The sequence below is a fragment of the Panthera pardus genome, unplaced genomic scaffold (genome assembly GCF_024362965.1).
Source record: "Panthera pardus isolate Hobbes unplaced genomic scaffold, ASM2436296v1 HiC_scaffold_12, whole genome shotgun sequence".
Classification (NCBI taxonomy): domain Eukaryota; kingdom Metazoa; phylum Chordata; class Mammalia; order Carnivora; family Felidae; genus Panthera; species Panthera pardus.
The window spans coordinates 65,817,937-65,840,173 of record NW_026526677.1 but is presented as its reverse complement, the minus strand read 5'-3'; the positions used below and the strand labels follow the sequence as shown (position 1 = coordinate 65,840,173).

Below are 22,237 nucleotides of genomic sequence, written 5' to 3'. Positions count from 1 at the left end.
ATCAGGGAGAAAGGACAGGCACTATTACTGTAGATGGAGCAGAATGTTCTACAACCAGAGGGGTGGGTGTGGGGTATTTTTTCTTGTTTCAGTAAATAGAACTCCCACCTTCTCAAGTCCCAAGCCTGAAACCCAGGCTTCCTTCTTGACCCTTCCCTCTTCCTCAGGCTATTAAAGTCTTTCTCATGTATTTCATGAACGAATTATGCCCCACTATTTCAAGTATCCATGGTGGGTAATGAACTCACTTTTCTCCATTGCATCTGGAAATGACCCTAGCTATGCACCATCTTTAAGAGAATTTATTCAAAATATTTTCTGTAAGATTTAATTTTCTCAGGGGATTTTCACTGAGAAAGTTTGCCAAGCATCATGTCTCTCTGGCTTGTGTTTTAATTGAACTCTTAGTCTCGTGTTCTTTAAATAGTTTTTTCTTTGGAGAAATGTCTAGATTGGGTTTGTTGGTTGGTTTGTTTTTGTTTTTTGTCCATTGTTAATCAGGTTATTTGGTTTTTTCCTACTGATTTGTGAGAATTTCTTGTATATTTTGGATATTAACCCCTAATCAAATACATGGTTTGCAAATATCTTCTCCCATTCCATAGGTTACTTTTTCATTTGTTGATTGTTTCTATTGTTGTGCAGAAGCATTTTTTGTTTGATAGAGTTCCATCTATTGATTTTTGCTTTTATTGCTTATGCTGTTGGTGTCATATCCAAAAACTCATTGCCAAGGCCAGTCTCAAGGAATTTTTTCCCAGTACTTTCTTCTAGGAGTTTTACTGTTTCAGGTCTAGTGGTGATGAATTCCTTCGGCTTCTGCTTTTCTTGAAAAATCGATGCTTCCTTCGATTCTGAAGTACTACCTGGTTGTAGGTGTGCCAAGACCCAGCAGTGTCCCAAAGGGGAAGATCAAATTCAGCACTTAGATGAAGGCTGATTGGAAGCTGGACCCTCAGGCAGCTGTTAGAAAAGTATGTAATTAACCCCTTTCATGTTTTTGATTGTTTCCTCTGTGCTTGGCCCAAGTGTATAGCCACAGGGTGGGTGCACTGCTGCTCTTGTTAAGAACTGCGTCTTTATTTGCTACAGTCCCATGGGACTTGTGGACGCAAGCCCTGTTGGCTATCAAAGCCAGATAATACGGGGACCCATCTCTTGGGTGGTGGCTGCAAAAACTGGGTGCAGAAATGTGTACATCTCCTTCCAGGTTGATGCTGGTGAATTGAAACAGACTAGAGGGAGAAAGTAGGGAAGGTATCCATTGTAGTAAATTAGAAACCTGACCCACAGACAGCAGCTTTCAAAAGTATACAGATGGAGAGTCCTTTCAGGGAAAGACTGGAAAATGGTCATTTTTGCCTGCTCCTTCTGCACTGAGCCCTGGGAGAGAGTGTTTGTGCACCCATTAAGAACTGCTTCTTTGTTTACTATAGTTCTGTGGGACTCATGAATGCCATCCCTGTTGGCTTTCAGAGCTGGGTGCTTTGGGGGGTCCATCACTTAGGGGTATTAAAAATTAGAGCACTTGGGGCACGTGGGTGGCTCAGTTGGTTAAGCCTCTTGACTCTTGATATCGGCTCAGGTCATGATCTCATGGTTTCGTGAGTTTGAGCCCTATTCTGTCAGTGCAGAGCCTGTTTGGGATTGTCTCTTCCACTCTCTGCCCCTCCCCCATTCACTCACACTCTCTCTCTCTTAAAATATATTAATATACTTCAAAAAAAAAAGGTAGAGCACTAAAAATGGGGTCCAAACTCTGTGCACTTCAGGACTTGAGTTCTTCCCAAATGCATGGCACGGCCCAGGAGGTAGACTCTCTATTAAGAGGGTGTCTCAGCCTTTCCTACCTGTTTCAGTGTGGGCATTTTCTCATTTGCCTGATGTGTAAGAGTTGCTCAGCTAGTTTCTGGGTTTCTTTCAGAGGAAATTGCTCTGACTGTAGCTGTTTATTCAGTGTGTCCATGAAAGGAGGGGAGTTCAGAAGCCCCTGTGTTGCCATCTTGGTCAATCTCCTGCATGTCTTAACAGTTTAAAAAAACTGGATAGGATATGAGAGGAAAGATGTATGTATGTATGTATTTTGACTGGAAGGTGAAGTGGGGTGTGTGTGTGTGTGTGTGTGTGTGTGTTAGGGGAAGGGGAAGAGGAAGGTGGTGGGTGTGTATAAAAGATTTCCTTTTTACTCAGAGTGTTGTTGTGATGATAATAATGGTTTTACCATACTTTGGAAACCATTAAGTGCTGTTGAAATGTGGTTGCTGTTATTGTTAGTGCTTGGAACATATAATCCAGGCTCTTGGTGATGGCACCACATTGGGCCAAGCACCAGGATTTTCTCCTCTTTGTTTCCTCTTTACTGCCTTCACAGGGCTTTTCGTGGTTTAGAAATACAGAAATTATACCACTTGTCCAAGTCAAGACAGATTAGAAAGGGAGGCAGAAGAACTTCCCTAAGCACTGTGGCAGAGGTACTGTTCATGGTCTCATTCTCCTTCCCCTTGCAGCAGAGAGTGAGGACCCTAGGGAGGCTTCTTGGTAGTTTGTTTGGCCCAAGCTGAGAGGAGACATCATGTTGGCTGTAGCCACACAGATGCTGCCAAAGGACATTGCCTGCTTAATATGCATGATAGCCCCGCAGTGAGCTGCAAGATAAGATGTGGCTTCTCCACAAACAGGTAGAGTGACTTTATTGTCTCTGGGGGGATTTCAGGAGTGAGCACTAGCCTGGGTGTAAGGACACTTGAATTCAAGGCCAAGCTTTGACATTCACCAGCTATGTGACCTTGGGCAAGCTCTTTGATAGTTCTGGGCCATACTTTCCTTAAGTGTGATTAGGGGGTAAGATTTAGAATATAAGGGTAAATACAAGCTAAAAATAAAAGACTTAATTCTCCCTGTTGAGAGTAAGGAAAAGACTTCTCTTTTTTCTTGGAGTATTTTCTTTAGGTAACTTATAAATTCTTTCTCCATCCCTTTGAGACGTATATAAATCCTTTTAAAAGCATCCCGCCAGTTTTACAACGCAGGAATGTCTTTCTCAAGGACTTGGGAACCATTTCTCCTTTTTGTATTGTGGTAAAATATATATAACATAAAATTTATCATGTTGGCCATTTTATTTTTTTTAATTATTTATTGATTTTTAAGAGACAGAGAGAGACAGAGCAAGAGCAGGGAGGGGCAGAGAGAGAGGGAGACACAGAATCTGAAGCAGGCTCCAGGCTCTGAGCTGTCAGCACAGACCCCAGTGTAGGGCTTGAACTCACAAACCACGAGATCATGACCTGAGCCGAAGTCGGATGCTTAACCAACTGAGCCACCCAGGCGCCCCACGTTTTGGCCATTTTAAAGCAAATGGTTCAGTGGAGTTAAGTACACTCACATTGTTGTGCAATGACACCACAATTGATCTTGCAACAGATGGTACCCCCATCTCCCAGTTCTGTGGAAAGGTAGGAGCCTAACTTCTGTGGGTGCCCAGCTTCAACTTGTGAAAATACTTCCTTTCATAAAGATACAGAAAATATATTTTAAATGTTCATTTATTTTTGAGAGAGAAGAGAGAAGGCAGGGGAGGAGCAGAGAGAGGCTGTTCCATGCCGACAGCACAGAGCCTGATGTGGGGCTCAAATTCACAAACTGCGAGATCATGACATGGGCCGAAATCAGATGCCTAACCAACTGAGCCACCCACGTGCCCCAATTTTAATATTTTTTATAAAGCCAATTAGCCAACACAATTGGCCACCTCAATTACCAGGTGAATCTAGGATGCATTGAGTGTGACAAATGGTGCTGCCACGTCCTCTTAACTGAGGACTAGTTTATCTTTTTTAAAAATTTTTTTCAACATTTCTTATTTTTGAGAGACAGAGCATGAGTGGAGGAGGGGCAGAGAGGGAGACACAGAATCCAAAGCAGGCTCCAGACTGAGCTGTCACCACAAAGCCTGACGCAGGGCTCAAACTCATGAACCATGAGATCATGACCTGAGCCAAAGTCGGACACTTAACTGAGCCACCCAGGCACCCCATATTCTCATTTATCTTGAGAACATGAACAAAATTGGTTGCATCTGCTTGGCTCTTGATTTGCTTGGGCTGCCATAAGAAAGTACTACAGATGGGGTGGGGGAGTGGCTTAAACAACAGAAATTGATTTTCTCACACTTCTGGAGACTGGAGGTGTCTGCAGGTTTACTTTCTTCTGAGGCATCTCCTTGGCTTGCAGATGGCTGCCTTCTCACTGTGTCCTTACATGACTTTTCCACTGCGCGCACACCCCTGGTGGCTTTTTGTGTGTCCCAATTTAGTCTTCTTAGAAGGATACCAGTCAGATTGCATTAGGGCCTTCCCTTTAACTACCTCTTTAAAGGCCTTATCTCCAAATATAGTTATATTCTGAGGGGCTGGGGGTTATGACTTCACTATATGAATTTTTTTTTAAATTTTTTTAATGTCTATTTATTTTTAAGAGACAGAGAGAGTGTGGGCTGGGGAGGGCAGAGAGAGAGGGAGACACAGAATCCAAAGCAGGCTCCAGGCTCTGAGCTGTCGGCACAGAGCCCGACACGGGGCTCGAACTCACGGACCGCTAGATCACGACCTGAGCCGAAGTCGGACACTTAACCGACTGAGCCACCCAGATGCTCCAACATATGAATTTTAAAGGGAAAAAAATTCAGCTCACGGAAACCATATAAAAGGGTGAGGTTTCTTTCTGTCTTTGTAATCTCTGTGGATTGATTGCCCATGATATGCATCATATTCTGGTTTAATGCTTATTTAATAATAAAATTATTTTCTTTCTCTGCAACCTTTGTGGAGAAGTTTTCTGGATCGGGAAGAGAGTTTGTTTATAATTGCATTTCCCCAACAGTATAAAAAGTACTGAGGTGGGAACCAGGGTCAGAAGTTTGAGATCTGGCCCCTATAGAAAGAGCTGCATGAATCACTTCCTGTTTGGGACCTCGGTTTCCCAATCTTGATGTGCAAGTGGAAGGCTGTTTTCAATTGGGATTCCAGTGATTTCTTCAAATTCTACATCCTCTGGAAATAAAATTTCTCAATTCTTTTTTTATGAAATGCGTTGGTGACAGTGGTTTAGGGGGAGTGGGGGAGGGGAAGGACCAGAGCAAGAGCAGTCTACGGGAGCACATTCTCTGAAGGACAGCAGCTCAAGTTGCCTCCAGACCTCTATTGAAATATCTGGATAAATGAAGCACCTTGTATTAGCATTCTTCAAGGGGCCCTAAGACTCATGCATATTACCCTGGTCCTAAGGGCTCACTGACCGTGAGGTGGCCACAAGTTGATCTCCTCAAAACCAGTTTCCCACTTTCTTTCCCTTTTTGACAGAGCACAGAGGGGAGGCCCTTTTTTGTTCTGAATAGCCTTATTCTTCCGCCTTTGGTGTTCTTACTGGGTCAAGTATTCATTTGTGCCCTGCTTCATCCAGTGCCATACAGTACATGGAGGACAGGAGATGAAGAAGAGGGTTACAATGCTAAGAAGCTATCTTGTATAACAGTTAGCTAACTCTTGGGTTCTGGAGCCAGAATGGCTCTGTTCAAATACAGACTCCGCCACTTTGTGGTTGTGTGACATTGGGCAAATTATGAAGTCTCTCTGAGCTTCCGTTTCCTCATTTAAGAAAATGGGGATGCGGCATAGAACTTAGTTTATGGTGTTATTATGAGGACCCAAAGAGTTGATTTATGTCAGTGCCTGACACGTAGTGTATCAAAAATATCCATAACTCACTAAGAGAAAGCTCAACAATTAGGATATACAATTTATAAATAAGGAAATACAAGTTGCTGCTAAGTATGTGAAAAAATAGGCAACTTCATTCACAATAAAACCACTTTTTTCCTACCAGGTTGGCAAAAATGGAAATGTTTAATAACACATTGCATTGGTGGGGGTAAAGGAAATCAGACATTTTCATAGTTTGCTAATGGAAATGTTAACAAGAGAGCAACTTGGCAATAAGTAAAAAAAGTTAAAATTAACATATCCTCTTTTTCTGCAATCTACTTCTTGGACTTTATTCTAAAAACTGTAAATTAAGGTACCAAAATATTTATATAAATAAATACCAGAATATTTAATAAAGGCTTTTTTTTTCTTTTGGTAATGCGAAAATCGTGAAAAAGTCAGAACAATTGTATCTATAATGAGATGGAACAATGTCCAAGATAAATTGCTAAGTGGAAAAATACAGGTACCAAACTGTTAGCATAGTATAATAGCATTTGTGTAAATAAAAGGAAGTATACTATAAACAAGGTTTTATTAGTGTAGAATATATTTTTATTTATATAAGAAGAATATAGATACACAGGAAATTGGTAAGTTATCTTTGGAAGGGATAAATGGAAGTGGGTAGAGACAGGTTGATTTCCTTTTCATTGTAACCTTTCCTACCTTTAGAATTTCTTTACCACGTGCATGTATTTTCTAGCAAAAAAAAAAAAAAAAAAAAGTACAGTGGTAAGAAAAAAAAACTATCTGTAAAAAGTAATGTTTGTATATTAACTTCATATAGACCTAGGTTTTTCATTGGAAAACAATTTGACTTACTAGTTTCAGGTGTTTTTACAAAACTCAGCAAACTGGATCCCTGGATTTTAACTCAAACACAATCAGTGACATCACTTAAGATAATTCATTAACAGACCTACAGTTTTTTCAGGTAAGGGCTACTCATTGGTCCAGCTTTTTCATCTCTTTAAAGTGAGGACAAGTGTCCTCACTTGCTTGACAGGGCTGCCAGAGGAATATCTGATGAGGGTTTCAGCAGTAATTCATAGAGGTGATGGAGTTGCAGAAGTGGGGTCTGTTACAATTTGAGGATGTTGGGCCAAAGTTAGCTAAGTGTCCTCTCTCCTGCTCACCGCTTCCAGAAGCATAAAAGCATCTGAATTTTCCCCACTGGTTGGGATTTGTGGATCCACTCAATCTGCTCTTTCCTCTTTGCCCTGAATGAGCAACTCTGCCTCGTTTCTTGGGAGATAATTTGGGGCATCACCATCTTCCTGCCACCAAGCCCATCCTCAGCCATCTTTGACTTCTCCCACTGCCCTCAACCCATGTCCAATCCATTGATAGGTTTGGTGGCTTCTGTCATCCCACTGTGCCATCTGTTACTGAATCTCCCCTCATCCTTGATGAGTATGACGCTTGATGTAGTTTTACTGGTCCTCCTCTTCAGATGGTCTCCCAGTTTCCTTAACTTGGTGAATTACTTGATTTTCAACACTCAGACCGAGTTTGGCTCTTTGTTAAATCTATGATGAAACTTTCCCTTCACGGTTACTGTTCTGTATACACTCTACTTCATACTTATATTTGTGTACACCTTTTGTAGCCTTCGTAATATCACAAAGCACAATGGACTGAATGTGCCCCCCCTCACCAAATTAATGAAACCCTAACCTCCAATGCTATGGTATTAGGAGTAGTGGGGGGGGCTTTGGGAGGTAATTTTGCCATGAGAATGAAGCCCTCGTGAATGGGAACACAGCAAGAAGGAGGCAGTCTGCAACCCAGAAGAGGGGTCTCACCAGAATCTGACTGTGGGACCCCCAGGTTTTGGACTTCCAGCCTGTAGAGCTGTGAGAAATAAATTTCTGTTGTTTATAAGCCACTGGTCCATGTTAATTTGTTACAGCAGCTAGAACTTACTAGGACACAATGTGACTACTTATATTTCATGTTGTTCTCACTAGACTGGGAGGGTTCCCCTTCCCCTTTCTAAACTATCATGGATTGATTAGCTTCTATGTCCCAAGCACATACCACATAAGAATTTTACCTATATTGTCTCATTTCATCACTCCCTCAGCAACCTCTGGAAATAGATATTGATGAAATCTACATTAGAGGTGAGGATTCCAAGAACAGAGAGTTTAAGTGGTTTCCTGAGCTGTGATTTGGAACTTTCCTCTTTACCTTCTGTTACGTCATCCATCTACATGGCCAGGCATGTGGCAGATGTTCAATACTGGGTTATCAACTAAAATTCCTGAACGTAAGCCTCAGTTTAGACACTACCCATTCTAGGAATCCTGGAATCTAATGTTGCCCCTGTTGCACACGAACCCGTATCAGATCTGTTACCAGGCTTATCTCTGACTTGTGATCTTTCACCAGGCTGGTCAGTTTGCAAAGTCTGTTGAATGGACTAGGCGGATTATACTTCTCTTCTGGTGGGAGTAAGCAGGGCAGGAATGGAGGGCTGGCCTGCTGAGCCAGCTCTGGAAGAAATACTCCCAGAGCACCCAGGGCTCGAGGCAGTTAATTTGCCCCAGTGGTGAGGAGGAAATTTCTTGTAAAAGCAAGCTCCCCTCAGAACAATGTGGCCTTTTATTTTTTAGCTTTGGAATGGAGCCTAGCTGTCCATGGAAACAAAGAGAGGAGAGAATCACTGAACCAGTCTTGCACATAAAAAACTGACCATGTCTGTCTTTGAAGTCTCCTTTATGTCGTTTAGAAAACTTTGGATTATAGGGGTGTTTTTTCCTCCTTTTCTTCCTCAGTTCCTCACCCACCCCAATTTTTTTTTTTTTTTTTCAGAGAAAAGAGAGAACTGGGTGTAAGGGAACCTTTCTTTGAAATAGGGCAGAAGTCATTAATTAAGGCTCCCATTCATTCCTGCTGACACTTGCTCATCAATCAGATTTCCTCTTAGCATTCTGATGACCCTGCTGACCTGGGGTCCTCCATACTGTCTGCCAGACAGAATTGAAACTCAGACCACACACCAGAACAGAAGGAGTGAGCTCTGGCTCCTAGCTTCCTGAGACTGAGAAGAAAGAGTTTGGGGACAAAGCTGGCTGGTCAGGAGCTCTTCTGACTTGAGGTGAAGGTAAATAGAGAAGATATTTTCTTTACGGAAGCAAGTGTTGCTCACTTCACCAAAGCAGTGATCTATAGTTGCCTTCCCTTTCTCCCCCTACCCCAGAGCCAGGCATGGAGCTCGGAGCCCAGCCAGCTGAGCCCGGGAAACGAGGCTAGCAGTTCCCCTTTGCCAGCTCGGCACTGCTGAAAGAAGTTAACAGCTCTAAGCCTTCTCTCAGAAAAGTACAAGTTGCTGTTCTGGACATGACAGTGGCATTTCATGGCAGGGGGCGGGAGGGGGGGTTGGGTCAGTGTGAGGTGTAGGACCTTTATTTCATTACTTATTCATCACTCATTCATTCAGTAGCCATTTTCCCAGCACCCACTACGTAGTAAATGTCATGCTAGGCGCTGTGAATGAAGCAGATGCAATCTTAATCCTCATGGAGTTTATAGTCTAGTTGGGAATATATCGGGACTTTCCTGCAAGAAAAATTAAGTTTAGGCAGACTCACTGTGGTTATGTGCAATTAAAATTCAATGAATATTTATAGATCTCCTTCTAGGTATTAAGCACTGTGTTAGAAGCTGAGAATACCAAAATTGAAAAGAAAAAGAAAATGCCCCCACCCCATGTCCTCAAGGAATTAATAGAGTAGGCAATAACAGACCAGTGAATAAGCTCATTAGTATTCAGTGTGAGAAGTGTTATCACCGTGGTACATACAGGACTCAGAGAATAGAGAATGGTTTACTCTATGGAGCTTCTTGGCTCTTATTCTGAAGGAGATAGGAACCACTGAAGGGTTTTGAGCAGAGGAATGACACAAACTGACACATTTTAAAAAGTTTAGAGGATAGATTTAGGAATCAAGGGAGGAAGTAGGGACATTGGTCAGGAGATTTATTGCAGTAAACCAGGTTTAGTATCTTGGACCAAAGAGGTAATGATATGGGTAAGGAGAAGAGGTTGGATTTTAGATGCTTTCAAAATACAACCAACAGAACTGGCCCTAGGTAGGAGCAAAGACTTTTCATTCACAGGAACAGGGGAGAACGTAGAGAATGTGGGCACAGACACATGTCTAAGGGAAAATGGGCTGATGCAGCTGCAGGAAGTTCTGTAGACTGTTTCTACTTTCTCTGAGAAAGAAGAAGCAATGATGGAAGAAAAGATGGAGGTTTAAAGAGAGGAAAATGGGTGAACTACTTCCTTAAGAAAGCAGGAGAGAGACTAGACCATGGACCTGATTCCTGAGCAGCTCCAAGAGCCTGCTCTAGTTTAGGAGTCAGGAACACAAAGTCAGACCAGTCAGCACGGCTGTGTATTTACCTCCAGCCAGGTTCAGCTGCTCAGAAGCAGGCTGGGAGAAGCGAAGAGGTGCATCTCACTGCGGCTGGGGTTTTTCAAGATGAGTACAGTGAAGCAAGAAAGGGAAAAGAAAGTTGAAGGTGCCTGTAGCGGAGAAATTATAATGACAGAGCGTGGACTGTAAGCTGGGTCAAGTGACAAGTGAAACTGCAGCAGGGTGCTAGAGTGGGTGGTAGTGAAAAGGAGTGGAGTCCATGGATTGCAGGTTACTGTGTGGTCCGAGATTTGTTGGAACTGGGATACTAAGACTGGAAAGATACGAGATGGTGTTGATCAGAATGTGGCATGTTTGAAACTGAGATGAGATAAACGCTATTATTGATTCACAGTAAGGTGTTGGATAAGACTATGAGAATGAGTGGCTGGGTTGAGCTGTAGGGTAATATCATCGGAGGAGATGAGACCAAGGAAAACAGAAACCAGGATACAGGAGGGAACATCTATATGATTACTGAAATTATGTCTCAATGAAATTATTACATTATAACTAAGTAAGAATAAAAGTGAAATACAGTTTCCAAGAAATGAGGAGGCATGACCTAGAGGTCAGTAGATGACAGCAACCAAGAGAGGGTAGTGGGCAGTATGGTCTGGTGACATGATTTAAAACTAGGAGGTTTAGGGGTGCCTGCGTGTCTCAGTTGGTTAAGTGCTGACTTCATGATCACGATCTCACTGTTCACGAGTTCAATCCCACATCTGGCTCTGTGCTGACAGCTCAGAGCTGCCCCTCCTCCTGCTGGCACTCTGTCTCTCTCTCTCTCAAAAAATAAACATTAAAAAATAAAAACTAGGAGTTTTAGGGACACGCAGAGGCATTATAATGGGCAAGGAGAACATTTACTCCACCTGGACTCCATAGACCAGGGAGTTTGGAGATTAAAAAACAACCACTTGAGAGGGTTTCTGGGGAAACAGTGTCCTCCCAGAAGGATCAGGTTTCCATTAGAACAAGAAGGCAAAGATTGAGGATATAAGGGTTTACTGATGACTGGCTTTGATTTCCAGGTGGATACAGTGGAAGGGTTTCCTAAGGTATCTCCTGAGGTCAGTGGCATCAGAAAAGAGGATATAGAGAACAAACTGGGGATGAAAGCCCAGAGGATGAGGATGTCCAGACTCCTTTTGATGTCCGACTTTAGCATAAAGGGCATATGAGATTAATTCTGATGGTCTTGAGGCAGACGGTAGTAGTGTGAGGCTATGGGTGTTGAGCCAGGGAAGGAGAGAGAGGTGAGGGCCCCATCAGGAGCATGGAATTCTGAGGGAGGTGGTCTTACATTGATTAACCCAAACTCCAAGGCATTCTTCTCATATCACGCAAGGTACTCTGAGGCTTTCTCCTGACTCTATTGGTGGATTTTTTTTCCTAGTGAAACTGGGCAGCTGTCACTGTTTAAAAGTGTGGATATGATATGATCCAGACCTGCTTTCACTCTCCTTATAAATTGGGATCTTGGGAAATGGCCTGGGTGGCCTACCCCTAAATTTGACTCTAGGAATAATGAATAACCCAATTTTGCTGAAGATAATCACTGGATTATTAATGGACTGTTTGTAATAGGATATAAGTCAGTCAGAATGTCTTTGGTTCTGAGATGTCTGGCAAGACATCAGGGGGTAATAAATTGTGTTCCTTGGGCCATGGCTGCCAGGGGCATACATGCTTTTCTACAAGCTATATTGAGGATCATACATTTTAGACTAGTCAGATGAATCTTAATATAAATTTTATTATCTTTGGCACCTTTTTTTTTTAATGTTTATTTATTTTTGAGAGAGAGAGAATGAGCAGGGGAGGGGCAGAGAGAAGGAGACAGAGGATCCTCACTGACAGCAGAGAGCCCAATGCGGGGCTTGAACTCATGAGTTTTGAGATCATGACCTGAACTGAAGTTGGACGCCCAACCAACTGAGCCACCCAGGCGCCCTGTGGCTTCTTATTCAATGACTCAATGTCATTATCTCTCACTGAAAGGGCAGATACCACCTAGAGCAAAGTATTCATCATTCAGCTTTCAGTTTCAGACCTGAATTCTTTGCCGAATCCTTAGAAAGACAATAGTTTTCAGAGTCAGGCATTTTTGACAAAAAAGATGGATTTCTAGAGGTCTTAAGCTACCCTTATATATCAAAAGCAAAGCTTAAATTTTTAACAAGAATTTAAATTTAGCCAGCGATTTTCATACCTTTTGACCACAATTACTGGTAAGAAATACATTTTTTTATCCTCACCTAACACACACACACACACACGCACACTCACATGCACACATACACATATATTCATGTAAAAGTGAAACAAAAATTTCAAGAAATAGTATTGCCCTTCAGGAAGACATCCCACCTCTCCTAGCATGGTTAATGTTGGGAGGAGAAGACAGAGCATGGAAGAAGTAGGATAAGATAGACACTGGAGTCCTCATTCCCCCGGCCCCTCAGTCCCCTTTGAGGGTATGACCTTGAGTTGTGTGTGTGTGTGTGTGTGTCTGTCTGCCTGTCTGTGTGTCTGTACCATGGAAGTCCTGAGATGAGTGTGAGGAAAGTGAAAGCACTGAAACTAGTGGCCTGGGCCCAGGGCCCAGGGATGCTGTCCACCTCTAGAGGAAGTTGTGCCTGTGGGTTAGCACTGAGTCCAGCCAGACTAGGGAGCTGTGGCCAAGAAGCAGTCTAGCTAGGTGGCATAGGTAGTGCCTCTTCCCCTGATGTGTGAAGAACACACAAGGTGTTCAGAAGTTTCTGCTCAGCTCGGTGCTGGGGCTCCAATGTGCTGAGAAGACTGGTGTAGGACATCCCCAGAGATCTGGTAGGACCAGTAACACCTCCGTGTGTACCAGTCTAGGGACCAGGTATAAGGAGTTTCCTGAAGAGATGTGAGGACCTCCTCCCCAGCTGCCACCAACCTATGTTGGTAACCTATCTTACTCCTCCTCACAGATCCAAATGCCATTCCTGGGGTGGATCAGAGGAAGGAGGAAAAACATAAATCCTCAGCGTTTATTCCGAGATACCAGGATACAGAAAAGAGACTGTTAAACCAGAAGAGAAAGAGATACCATTTAATTGAAAATTTTCAATCCTCTTGCTCCTGCAACTTTTGAGGAAGATTGGAAAAATTAAAGAAAATATGAAATGGTAGTTTGTGAAATTCACATCTCCATTACAAAAGTACCAATTTCCAGTTGTTTTGTCTTAATGATCTGGGCACTTAAAAAATTTTTTTAATTGTTTATTTATTTTTGAGAGAGAGAGACAGCGTGTGAGCAGAGGAGGGACAAAGACAGAGGGAGACACAGAATCCAAAGCAGGCTCCAGGCTCTGAGCTGTCAGCACAGAGCCCAATGTGGGGCTTGAATCCACAAACCCTGAGATCATGACCTGAGCCAAAGTTGGTCGCTTAACCGATTGAGCCACCCAGACGCCCATGGGCACTTTAGACAGTATGACACTTAAACTTAACCTTGAAGGTGTATGCTATTAGCCCTATGGGACACAGAGAAAATATTGTGTCAGATGTCACATAAGTGGTAAGAAGCAACACTGGATCCCCAGCCTGTCAGTGTTCAAAGCCTTGTGTTACCTTGCAGCTGCTGTGGTGGTATAATTAGACTGCTGTCCCAGGCAGCGCTGAAGTCGCTAATTCCTTCAGTCCCTCTGGGCACACAGTTCTACACAGGAAAAAACAGAAACAAGGGGACGGTAACACTCAGACCCAGATGGCTTCCAGGGAGTCTTTAGATACTCAACAATCACACATACGGTGCTTTACAGTTCATAAGCCTCATCATATTTTTTAGCTGATCTCTGCAAAAACCTTGAAGCAGGTGTTCATATTGTCCTCCTTCTACAGATGAAGGAACCAGGTCTTAGATCAAGTAAGTTTCTGAAAGGCACACAGTTTTTTGTTTTTTTTTTTAACGTTCATTTATTTTTGAGAGAGAGAGAGAGAGAGAGAGAGAGAAGGAGACACAGAATCCGAGGCAGGCTCCAGCACAGAGCATAATGTGAAGCTTGAACCCACAAACTGTGAGATCATGGCCTGAGCCAAAGTTGGACATTTAACCAACTTAACCACCCAGGTGCCCCTGGAAGGCACACAGTTAAGGGGTAGAATAGAGACCCTCAGCCTGATCTTTTTATTTCTAAAGAGACACACATTGGAAGACTCTGCCTTCCTACTTAGACAGAAAGACAATAGAAATGGGGTGCCATTGCTGACAGCACAAAGCCTGTTTGGGATTCTCTCTCTCCCTCTTTCTCTTCCCCTCCCCTACTCTCTCTTGAAATAAATAAATAAAAATTAAAAAAAAAAAGAAGAAGGACATTGGCAAACCATTGTTACCTTTCTTTCTTCTTCCCTGCAAGTGGAATACAGGCCTCTCACCCCTCCTTCTTATCCTCTGACTGGTGGTCTCCTTTTTGTGTCTGGCTATGCTGTTCAGGACAAGCAGAGTCTGAATTTTTGACAGGTGATAAATGGCAACAGTTTATTCCTCTTTCTCCAGTCTGTGGGCTGGCAGCCGCTGCAGCTGGGGAGCAGCTGCCCAAAGCTGGGGTGTGGTGGGCGAGGGGAAGTCCGAAGATGCTTGGCCACAGGCGGATGCAGGGATGCAGGCTTCTGGTTCCATAGGGCCTTTGAAAGAAGGTCCTGCATGAGTGCAGACCTTTCTGATCAGCTGGTTTGGCACCTTTTCCTCTCTGGTTTTGAAGAGTCAGAGAAGATGAGGGATAAGGAACAAATGCCCCTCTGCTGAGCAGAGACCTAGCTTGCATATCTGAATAAATTGGCTTCCATATTTTTTTTAAAAAAAGGTTTAATTGAATTGTGAACAGAAGAACTGATGTGTCTTTTATCGGTCCCCTGCCTGTTGACTTTAGCTGGGAGATAATCACCATGGTTAACAAGGATCCTGGCAGCCCATTATTACTCATTCCTGACCATTCCCGTTCACCATTGTTTTGGTATATAATACCCTGAAAGAATATGAAATCCCACCGCTCTGCAGTGTGGTGGTTTCTTTTTATGAACCACAACCTCCTCATCCTCTCCCCAGCTCTCTCCCTTCCTGCTGCCTTCCTCCCACCCCTGCCAACTGCGGCGGACAAGGAGGAGGCTGAGCAGGCCTTGTATCCTCGTGTCCTCACTCCAACCACAAGAACTCTGCCATCATCTGCCTTATGAAATGACTTCCTGGATACCATTTACTCCAAAGGGTTCCTCTGTGAGACAGTTGAAAACCACATGCTGTCCGATGTTCATGATGTCCAGCTACAAGCTCTGACGGGAGTGAGGCAGTTGCATTGAGGCTTCCCGTTCTTCATCCGTTGTATAAGTGAGGCAAATTATTGTTCGTCCATATTTTCTGTCCTCCCCCATATCTGTGGCACCAGAAAGCAGGTGAAGAAACCTTGGCCCATCTTGTTCGTACAAGTGTCCAGTTGCTGACTGAATTCATTTTTCTCATCAGGCCTGAGCCTCTACAGGCACAGCTGGTTTTCCTGACAAGGGAAAGGGTGACCACTCTCAAATTTCCTCAGTCTTGGTCCAAATTTTGTTTGGGACTGGGGTAGGTTTAAAGCTCCACAGGTTAACAGTGTCCATGTAGTTCTGTTTCTTTAAGCTGGGCTGCTTACCCAAATGCATAGCAGGAGCATCAGGGAGCAGCAGGCAATGCTGGTCTCCAGAATTAATTTGGGCATTGCCATGGGCTTACTCCTTTGTGCGCAGTCTGGCTCTCATTGACCCCTTGCTCTCTTCAGTTTACATACTATCTTGGACTCATTTTACAACATTGGCACTTTCCTTTAAGATATATATAGTTAAAATTCACTCTCTGGATCCATAAATCCAGAGCAAAATCTCTGTTAAGGATGGGAAGTTAGGCTAGTACCTAAGGTCGTGACTCATTACCAGGCCCTGAGGCAGTAATGAAGACTCAGCTTTTACCTTCATGGTTTTCACAGGCCAACAAGGGACTCAGCTTCCAAAGCAAATAATTCCAATACATTTTGTGCAATGCTATTGTAGATTTTGTATCAAAAACCAAAGGAAGGAGAGAGTAATTGTTGGACCATAAGTTCTTTGAGAGCAAAGATCCCATCTGTCTTATTCACTGCTATTTACCTAGAACTCAGCATAGTAGCTGGAACATGATGGTATTTAATATTCATTTGTTTAAGTGAACTGATTCATTTGTACCAGGTATATCCAATAGTCTGATTGATTCATTCAATTATTTAATCATTCATTTAATCATTTATCCACTCCTTAAATAATGTTAGCTATTTTTAAGTAGTAAGGCAATTTATTACCATTTAATTTGAATGTAAAGTTATTCTTCAATAACAGTAAAAGAATTTTGACTAAATATAAATGAAGATAATGATCTTGGACACATCTAGCCTTTACTGAACAATCACTGTGTGCTGCTTCCTCACAAGGTACATTGTATCATTCTCCATAGACAAGTAAGAAAGTAGAAGTTTATAGAACTTCTGAAACACCTTGCCCAGCTCATTTAGTGGGATTCAAACCCAGGCCTGAATGCCTGACTCCAAAGTCTTTGATAATTGCCTACTAAACACTGCCTCTGCTAGAGTGTGTGGAACCTTACTCTGAGGCCCTAGAGAAGTGGATGGGCTGGATTTAGGTAGGGCCAGGGGAAGTAAACTGTAAATCCGATCCCTAAGGGGGATGGCCAGGACCCTAAGGGGTTGTAATGAACTTGATTTTATCTGAGCTGGTATTAGGAGGCAAAGACTTATCTGGGAACAGGACAGGGCATGACTTGGCCCCAGGCAGTGATGGTACTTAGGTAACTACAAGGTGGGGATAAGGCAGCCAGGATTTGATATAGGACCATAGTTAACAGCAGATTAACTGAGAGAGAGGTGGGTGAGAGAGATGAGATGAAGCCCATCCTATTTTATTTTATTTTATTTTAGGGACAGAGCAAGCGAGGGAGGGGAAGAGCGAGGGGGACAGAGGATCTGAAGTGGGCTCTGTGCTGACAGGCTTGACAGCAGTGAGCCCGATGAGGGGCTTGAACTCACTGAGCCACCCAGGTGCCCCAGAGCCCACCCCATGCAGAGAAGAGGCTCCTCAGGAAAGGTTGGGAGGGCTCTGGAACCCAGGTAAAGCAGGCTGGATGCAGGCAACTAAAGCACAAACCAGGAAACTGTTTGCTGAATTGCACTGAATGTTGCTGTTTGGAGCATACCTCTCATTTCTTCATTTTGTTGACATCTTAACACAACTGCAATGTGGTGCAGTATAAAGAGTCTTAGACTTGGGACTCCTCTCTTTCTACTTGCTAGCTAGCTTTGAATGTTTTGTCAAGTGGCCTCATCTCCTCGGATTTCATTTTCCTTATTTTATTTTTTTAACGTTTATTTATTTTTTTTTTTTCAACGTTTATTTATTTTTGGGACAGAGAGAGACAGAGCATGAACGGGGGAGGGACAGAGAGAGAGGGAGACACAGAATCGGAAACAGGCTCCAGGCTCTGAGCCATCAGTCCAGAGCCTGACGCGGGGCTCGAACTCATGGACCGTGAGATCGTGACCTGGCTGAAGTCGGACGCTTAACCGACTGCGCCACCCAGGCGCCCCATAAATTTTTTTTTTTTTTTTTTCAACGTTTATTTATTTTTGGGACAGAGAGAGACAGAGCATGAACGGGGGAGGGACAGAGAGAGAGGGAGACACAGAATCGGAAACATTTAACGTTTATTTTTGAGACAGAGAGAGATAAAGCATGAATGGGGGAGGGTCAGAGAGAGGGAGACACAGAATCTGAAACAGGCTCCAGGGTCTGAGCTGTCAGCACAGAGCCCGACGCGGGGCTCGAACTTACGGACCGTGAGATCATGACCTGAGCCAAAGTTGGCCGCTTAACCGACTGACCCACCCAGGCGCCCCTCATTTTCCTTATTTTAAAATGTGACATTTTTAACCTAATTTCATTTTGTGGTTAATAGGATGATGTGAGAGGTTGTGTTTAGATGCTGAGGGTTTGTATCCACTGAAGTCCTATTCTTCTGTGTTACATTTCCCATGAAACCAGGGCTTGAAGCTGTGTGAGTGGACAATAGTCCTGGAAAGCAGAGGTTGGAAAGGTACATGTCAGTGATTCTAGGCAAGGGGGCATCAATTAAAAATAGACTGCACCCTTGTTTGGAAGAGGTAGTGGGACTTAATGGAAAGTAACAAGAAATGCTCATAAAACAGCTCTTTATGCACAGAGAAGCCAGTTTTTGCCTTGTTGCTAAGGTCCCAATTGTTTCCTGGCTGTGTTTTGTGTGTCTGTGTCAGGCCATTCTGTGGGTTCCTTTCAAGAACTTGGTGATATTGGCCTGCAGATAATTAGATCAGTGTCATCACTTTCACTGTCCCCCTTTTTATCCTGCTGGGACCATTTGCATGAAAATAGAAGTGGGCGATATTCCTTTCCCATTAACAAGGCTTAATTTCTTACTGGGATATATCTTGGGAGAATCATCACATATAGCAGCTTTGGAAAAAAGTCCCAAGTCGATGTGTAAGTGAGCTTGCTTTAAAGAGGTTTAAAGGCACAAATGTTCAGCTAAGCCATCCACTTCCCAAACTGACCTTCAAAAATTTCCCCTCATGATATAGAAGATCTTCATCTGGGGTTAATCAGGTTGCAGCCTGTGTAGGAGAAACTTTTAGGAAGCTTACATTCTATAGTGAAATTGGTTCTGATGTTCATAAACATTTACCTTTTTATAGGTCTTTCCTCAGCCTAGGGCCTTTCAAAGAGCTAGACCTAAAAGAAACCTCAGTTTGCAACAGTGAAGTTTGAGAGGAAGAGATTCACATGGTTATCATCAATTTGTTGTAAAGCAATGCAGGTGTAGTAGATGTGAGAAATAGGAACTCTCATTCATTGCTGGTGGGAATGCAAAATAGTACAGCCATTTTGGAAGAGTGTGTCAGCTTAGAAAGCTAAACATAGGCTTGGCATATGAGTCAAGATTGCACAACTAGGTAGTTGCCCAAATGAGTTAAAAATGTATGTTTACAGGGGCGCCTGGGTGGCTCAGTCGGTTGAGCGTCCGACTTCGGCTCAGGTCATGATCTCGCGGTCCGTGGGTTCAAGCCCCGCGTCGGGCTCTGGGCTGATGGCTCAGAGCCTGGAGCCTGTTTCGGATTCTGTGTCCCCCTCTCTCTCTGACCCTCCCCCATTCATGCTCTGTCTCTCTCTGTCTCAAAAATAAATAAATGTTAAAAAAAAAAAAATTAAAAAAAAAAAAATGTATGTTTACACAAAAACCTGCATAGGAATGTTTATAAAAGCTTTCTTCATAACTGCCAGGACTTGGAAACAACTAAGTTGTCCTTTAATAGGTGAATGGATAAACAAAGTGTGGTACATTCATACTATTGAGTATTATTCAGCAAGAAGAGAAATGAGCTATCAAGCTGTAAAAAAAAAAAAAAAAAAAAAAAAAAAACAACAACAACAAAAAAAACACACGCAAAAAAAAAAAAACCATGGAGGAAACTTAAATGTATATTGCTAAGTGAAAGAAGCCAGTCTGAAAAAAGCTGCATACTGCATAATTCAAACTATATGACATTCTGGAAAAGGTAAAACATGAAAACAGTAAAAAAGATCAGTGGTTGCTAGTGGTCCAGGGGAAGGGAATAAAGATGAATGGATGGAGGACAGGACATTTTAGGAGAGTGAAACTATTCTGTGTGATATTCTGATGGCAGACTGTAGGATTATGCATCTGTCCAGATCTGCAGTGAATCTCACAGAACTGTATAATGTAAACTTTGAACTTTTGTATAAATATTGGTTCATCAGTTGTGACAAATGTACCACACAAATGCAACATATTAAAAATTGGAGAAATTGTGTAGGGGAAGGGGGAAGAGATATATCAGAGCTTCCTGTACTTTCTTTGTACATAATATACATATATATTTGGATACTACAGAGGCTCTGGCAAGCTCCTGAAGGAACTTACAATGTAGGCCCTTAGGATTTTGGAGCAAAGCTATATTTTCTCTAGAAAATTACTCTTTCCTTTTGGGAAAACTTCTGAAATGCTATTAGGCCTCGGTGGGTGGGTAGAAACTTAATACCTGATCATGGGACTCTAATAGAACATGCTGCTGGAGATGCATATTATAAACTGGATGTCATTTAATCCAAGCCATGATGTTGGGTGTGTGCAGTAACCAAGGTGACTAGCTTTCCCAGTTTACCTGCACTGAGAAAGTTCCTAGGATTTGGGATTTTCAGTGCTAAAACTGAGACTGCCCTAAGCAAACTGGAAAAAACATTCCACCAATTAAAAGTGACTTAGATGGAGAGCAGGACTTGATGGCACACATAAGGTGTATAATTCAGACTTTCATCCATCTACTGTTGTTTTGCAAACTTTCCCTAAGCCCATGGCCTCATGGGGAAGTCTCTGTAATCCTTTGACAAAGGAAGAAAATTCTAGCCTGGTCTATATACGGTTCCACGTATTTCTAGCAAGAAATATACTTTTTTTTTGATAGGAACTTTTGTATGTTTTTATTTATTTTCATTTTTTTAATATGAAATTTATTGTCAAATTGGTTTCCATACAACACCCAGTGCTCATCCCAAAAGGTGCCCTCCTCAATACCCATCACCCACTTTCCCCTCCCTCCCCCCCATAACCATAATAGACTTTTAAAAAAATCCCCCATGTCCATCACCTGATGAATGGATGAAGAAACTGTGGTTTATATACACAAAGAAATGTACTTTAAAAAATTTTATTTTTATTTTAGAGAGAGAGAGCATGAAAGGAGGAGAGGGGCAGAGGGAGAGAAAAAGAGAGAATCTCTGAATGGATCCCAATGTGGGGCTCAGTCTCACAACCGTGAAATCAAAATCTGAGCCAGTATCAAGAGACGCTTAACTGATGGAGCCACCCAGGTGCCCCCAGAAGTGTTCTTGAGGAGCAGAAAAGCCAAGGTTTGTAGAAGTCAATCTGTCTTTTTATTCAGCCATTCTGATGCTTGCTCAAAGTTGTGCATGGGTTTCACAACATGGGACTCTCCCTCTCCATGACTGAACTATCATCACAGTTGGAAGCCCAACTTGCCAACATCAAAGATGAATGCTATACCCTGAGAGTACCAACCAGCCACCTGGTAACAAATTGATTTCAATGTCCTTTCAATTACTGACAGAACAAATTTTCTCACTAGAATAGTCATTCTGGGTATGTATTAACTTTCCTCCTCAGATGCTTTGCCAGCTCCATCATCTATAGACTTTTAGAATGCCTTATTCACCCTCACAGCTCTCACATTTCATTGCTTTTATTCAAGGAAATAATTATTGACAGCAGAAGGAAGAAACTATGGGTTCTAGCTCATGGTATTCACTGTTTTCCTTGTGCAATCATGTTTCCTACTATCCATAAGCAGCTGGCTTTATAGGACAGTAGAATGGTCCTGCTCCACCAGCTGGGAAACCACACTTTTGGAGGTTGGATGCTATTCTACAGTGTGAAACATGTGCTAATCTAACAACCAATATACAATGCTGTTTATCTCATAGCTAGAATGCACAGAGCTAGAAATTTAGGAGTTAAAGTGGGAATTTCTCCTTTTACTGCCCCCACAATTGCAAATTTTTTTCTTTCCATCTTTAAATATTTGGTCACTGCTGATTTTAGAGGGCTTAATGCACAAAGAAAGAATGTTTTCATGAGGAGACATGCAATAGTTCCATCAAATTAGCAGTTGAAACTGTCACCTGGGAATGTTGGGCTCCTCGTGTCACTGATCTAACATACAAAGAAAGATGTGACTGCAGTGGCTGAGGTGATTGATTCTAATTTCCAAGAGAAAACAGGGTTTGCACAATGGGGCAAAGAGATCTGTGTTTAGAAACCAGGGGATTCTCCAGGTGCACTACAGTGACCAAATAAAGGTAGGACTGCTAAAGCTTCAGACCCTTTAAAAATGAAGATCTGGACAAGGTTGTGAACCTTAGAGAAAT

The 22,237-nt window shown here is 42.6% G+C and overlaps 1 protein-coding gene across 3 annotated transcripts in view; it reads left to right on the top strand.

Annotated features, from left to right (window-relative positions):
* PRCP (prolylcarboxypeptidase) overlaps positions 1-22,237 on the top strand; it is a 141,145-nt gene that overhangs the window by 89,762 nt on the left and 29,146 nt on the right. For all 3 annotated transcript variants that reach the window (XR_008421233.1, XR_008421231.1, XR_008421232.1), the window contains exon 10: positions 21,016-21,202. The gene's annotated coding sequence lies outside the window, so the exon portion shown is untranslated. The remainder of the gene's footprint in view (positions 1-21,015; positions 21,203-22,237) is intronic.